Below are 4,455 nucleotides of genomic sequence, written 5' to 3'. Positions count from 1 at the left end.
GGCGGGGAGGGGGGGGCCTGTCCCCAGGTACACGGTGACACGTGCTCTTCTGCCCATACGGGGGGACACAGGCTCCAGCCCCGTGGGGCTCCCCAGCCCGTGTTCTGGAATCTCTGAGCACAGAGGTGCCAGCTTCTCCGACCTCCGAGTCCTCTCCTCTGTTCTGCCTGATGCTGTTGGCCCCGTCAGCCCGACCCACGGCCACCTCTCCGACCCACGGCCACCTTTCTTTCTCTCTGCCTTTCCTGCCTCTTCTGGGGACACTCCCGTGCTGCCAGGCCATACTGCGGGGGTGTTTCCTGCCTGTGTTTGCAGCCCCTGCTGTGAGCTGGGGCTCAGCAGAGAAGGAGACAGATGAGGAGTGGATATTCGGGTCCTGGGGACAGACCACGGACGTGTAAACATTTGACGGATGTGTAAACACTCGTGCCTCTCCTGGTGCCAGGTGGAAATGATTTCTATGCAGTAAAGAAAAGCGGGCGAGGTTCGGTGGGGGTTGCTGGGTGCTTTTGCAGAGAGCAACCTGGGGGGGGTCCCTCTGAGGAGGGGGCCCGAGCACAGCAGTGGCTGCGGTGGGCACCCAGCGGCGGCACCCAGGAAGGAGGCACGGCAGAGGAGTAGGCCAGAGGTGGTTACGTGCTGCCATTGGTGCAGGGCCAGGAGGCCAGGAGGTGGGGGCGTGAGAGCCTCCTGCATCAGCCAGCCCCTTCCCAAGAGAGGAAGACCACTGTCGCTTCTGAGATGGTGGACGTCGGCTTTACCTGAGTTCGGTCTTTGTGAGCCTCCTGGTAGGGGGTGTGGGCGGGCAGCCCAAGGCAGGGGTCAGGACCTCCCCCAGGAGAGCACCCAAGATCACCAGAGAGCCGTAGGGAAGTGGAGCCCGTCCCCACAGCCAGGCCCTGGGGTGGCCTGGCAGAGCCAGGCGGTGAGTGGGGGCTGCCCGGGAGCTGAGTGGGCGGCCGGGACTCGTACCTGAGCCAACAGGTGTGGGCGCGTGGGTGAGCCGGGCAGAGTTACAAGCAAGAGTGGGGCCGTGGAATTCCTGCGCAGGGCTGGGATGGGGCGGGCGGGGGCGATGTGTGCCAGGAGCCTGCAGAGCATCTTCAGCGCCCCGGAGGGGAGCTGGACCTGCAAGGCCAGCGAGCCCAGGTCAGCACCATCCAACACTCTTCCAAGGACCGGCCAGCTCTCCCGCCCCGCCCCTCGAGTTGAGGTGCATGCGCTCCTGGAAGGGCGCGTCCGTCCTGTCCCGGGACTTAGGGGCTGCGGAGATCCTCATTTCACAGATGTTCGATGTGGGCGCAGCAGGGGCGGGGCCCCGCAGCCCGGCTCCAATGTGGGCGGGGCGAGGGGCGTGGCGTGGCACCTTTGGCTCCAAAGTGGGCGGGGCCCGGCATCTCTTGCTCCCACAGAGCCTGACACCGCCCCAGCCCGCCACAACCAGGATGGCCTGCCCTCGTGGGTCCCCTCTGAGACCTCAGCTTCACAGTAACAACAGAGGAGGAGACCATGCCTGCCCGCACTTGCACCGTCAGAGCCTGAGAACAAGGTGTTGGGAGGCTGAGCTCCGGGGCAGGGGGAGGGATCCTTCCTTGCCTGTTCTGGGCTTTAGGGGATGGCACCCCACTCCAGTACTGTTGCCCGGAAAATCCCATGGATGGAGGAGCCTGGTAGGCTGCAGTCCATGGGGTCGCTAAGAGTCAGACACGACTGAGGGACTTCACTTTCACTTTCCACTTTCATGCATTGGAGAAAGAAATGGCAACCCACTCCAGTGTTCTTGCCTGGAGAATCCCATGGACGGAGAAGCCTGGTAGGCTGAAGTCCATGGGGTCGCACAGAGTCGGACACGACTGAAGCGACTTAGCAGCAGCAGCAGCAGTAACATGCATTGGAGAAGGAAATGGCAACCCACTCCAGTGTTCTTGCCTGGAGAATCCCAGGGACGGGGGAACCTGGTGGGCTGTTGTCTATGGGGTCGCACAGAGTCGGATACGGCTGAAGTGACTTAGCAGCAGCAGCAGCAGCAATAACCCTTGGTGTCCTTGGCCTGTGGCTGCCCCCGCCCCCAGCCTCTGTCATCACATGGCTTCTCCCTGTGGGTCGTGTCTGTGTCCAAATGTCCTCTTCTTATAAGCACATTCATCATCAGGGTTGGGCCCACCCTGATCCAGCATGACCTTGTCTTAATCATTTACATCTACAGCCAGTTTAGTCACTCAGTCGTGTCTGACTCTTTGCGACCCCATGGACTGCAGCACGCCAGGCTCCCTGTCCATCACCAACTCCTGGAGTTTGCTCCATTGAGTCGGTGATGCCATCCAACCATCTCATCCTCTGTCGTCCCCTTCTCCTCCTGCCTTCAATCATTCCCAGCTTCAGGGTCTTTTCAAATGAGTCAGTTTTTCACATCAGGTGGCCAAAGTATTGGAGTTTCAGCTTCAGCATCAGTCCTTCCAATGAATATCCAGGACTGATTTCCTTTAGGATGGACTGTGGATCTCCTTGCAGTCCAAGGGACTCTCTAGAGTCTTCTCCAACACCACAGTTCAAAAGCATCAATTCTTCGGTGCTCAGATTTCTTTATAGTCCAACTCTCACATCCATACATGACTACTGGAAAAACCATAGCTTTGACTAGATGGACCTTTGTGGAAAAGTAACATCTCTGCTTTTTAACATGCTGTCTAGGTTGGTCATGGAGAAGGCAATGGCACCCCACTCCAGTACTCTTGCCTGGAAAAATCCCATGGACGGAGGAGCCTGGAAGGCTGCACAGTCCATGGGGTCACTGAGGGTCGGACACAACTGAGCGACTTCACTTTCACGCATTGGAGAAGGAAATGGCAACCCACTCCAGTGTTCTTGCCTGGAGAATCCCAGGGACGGGGGAGCCTAGTGGGCTGCCGTCTATGGGATCGCACAGAGTCGGACACGACTGAAGTGACTTAGCTTAGCTAAAGGCATGGTAAAGAATCTGCCTGCATTGCGGGAGACCCAGGTTTGATGCCTGGGTCGGGAATATTCCCTGGAGAAGGGAACGGCAACCCACACTCGTATTCTTGCCTGTAGAATGCCATGAACAGAGGAGGCTGGTGGGCTACAGTTCATGGGGTCGGTAGTAAAGAGTCCTACACGACTGAGCAGCTAACACTTTCACTTTTTGAAGGCTATGAAGCTATAGCCCCCAGGATGGAGACTGGCGATCAGAGAAGCTGGGACGTGAGGAAGGCATGTAGACACAGGTGTGTGGGGCTCGGGGCCTTAGACAGATGAGCCTCCACAGCCCGGAGACCTTCCCTTGAGGGGCTGCATGTCTGCGCTGGCTGAGCATCTCCCTGCGCCCAGTGCCTTGGGGTGGTCCTGTGTATCGTCCCCTGAGTCCCACCTTCCTCCCGGTGTCCCACAGCTGCACAGGTGCCATCCTGCCCGCCCCTCCCAGTGGGGCATGCCCCGCCTTCCAGGGCCAGGCTGCAGCTCCACCAGGGTCTTAACATAACAAGCCTCACCCGGCCTGCCCACCCCGGGTGGCCTCTGGAAAGCACCTGGGGAGCTGGCCGGGCCTCCCTGGCAGGTAAAATAGGTCATCTCATCCCCACGGGCACAGGGAGAAGGGTGGTTGTGGGCAGAGTTGCTCTTAGTCTGTTAGAAGAGAGAAAACAAGCAGGTCCTAAGGACGGATGGGCTGCGCTGTGCCTCTTTTGCTTGACCTTCATGTGCATGTTCGACAGTGAGGCATTGCGGCCCTGTTAGAGGCTGAGCGCTGCTGTCCTGAGTACTGGGGTCATTTTAGTTAATGAAACAGAGAAGGCCCCAGGTTCCTGAAACTGGTGGGAGGGAGCAGAAATTAAACAACAATTAAAACACAAGTAGGTGTTGTAAGATGGGGAAAGGTGATGAGTGAGAGGGAGAGAAATTATATGCAGGGCGGGCAGAGTCAGAAGTCGGGGTGGTCAGTGATGCCACAATCTTAGGGTAAAGGCTTGAGGAGGGATGGGTGAGAACCAGGTGGGTGTCTGGGGAGAGTATGCTTCAGAGGGACTGTGCAAAGGCCCCTTGGCAGCGGGAGGCAGGAACAGCAAGGGACCAGGCCGGTTAGGAAGAGCCAGAGATCGCTGCAGTGAGGCAGCTGAGCTCCAGGGGGGGCCTGGGTGACAGGGAGGGGCGGCAGCTGTGGGCTCTGCTACATCTGTGAAGTTAGAGCAGACAGGATGTGCTGCGGGTTTGGATGTGGGACGTGGTAGAGAGGAGTCGTGGACCAGCCGCACGTCTGACCTGAGCAGCTAGCTGGGAGGCTGGTCTGGAGGAGAGGGACCCGGGCAGGCAGACCTGTTGGCCCGTTGTTGTGACATCCAGGCAACAGGCAGGTGCCTGACCCAGGGCGTGGGGTGGAGGAGGACAGATGGGGGAGGACACTGAGGACCCGACCTGCGCCCTGGGTGGTGAAACGGGGGG

The sequence above is a fragment of the Bison bison genome, unplaced genomic scaffold, assembly GCF_000754665.1.
Source record: "Bison bison bison isolate TAMUID 2011002044 unplaced genomic scaffold, Bison_UMD1.0 scf7180017864342, whole genome shotgun sequence".
Taxonomy (NCBI): domain Eukaryota; kingdom Metazoa; phylum Chordata; class Mammalia; order Artiodactyla; family Bovidae; genus Bison; species Bison bison.
The sequence above is the reverse complement of the archived record's forward strand: the minus strand, read 5'-3'. Positions refer to the sequence as shown.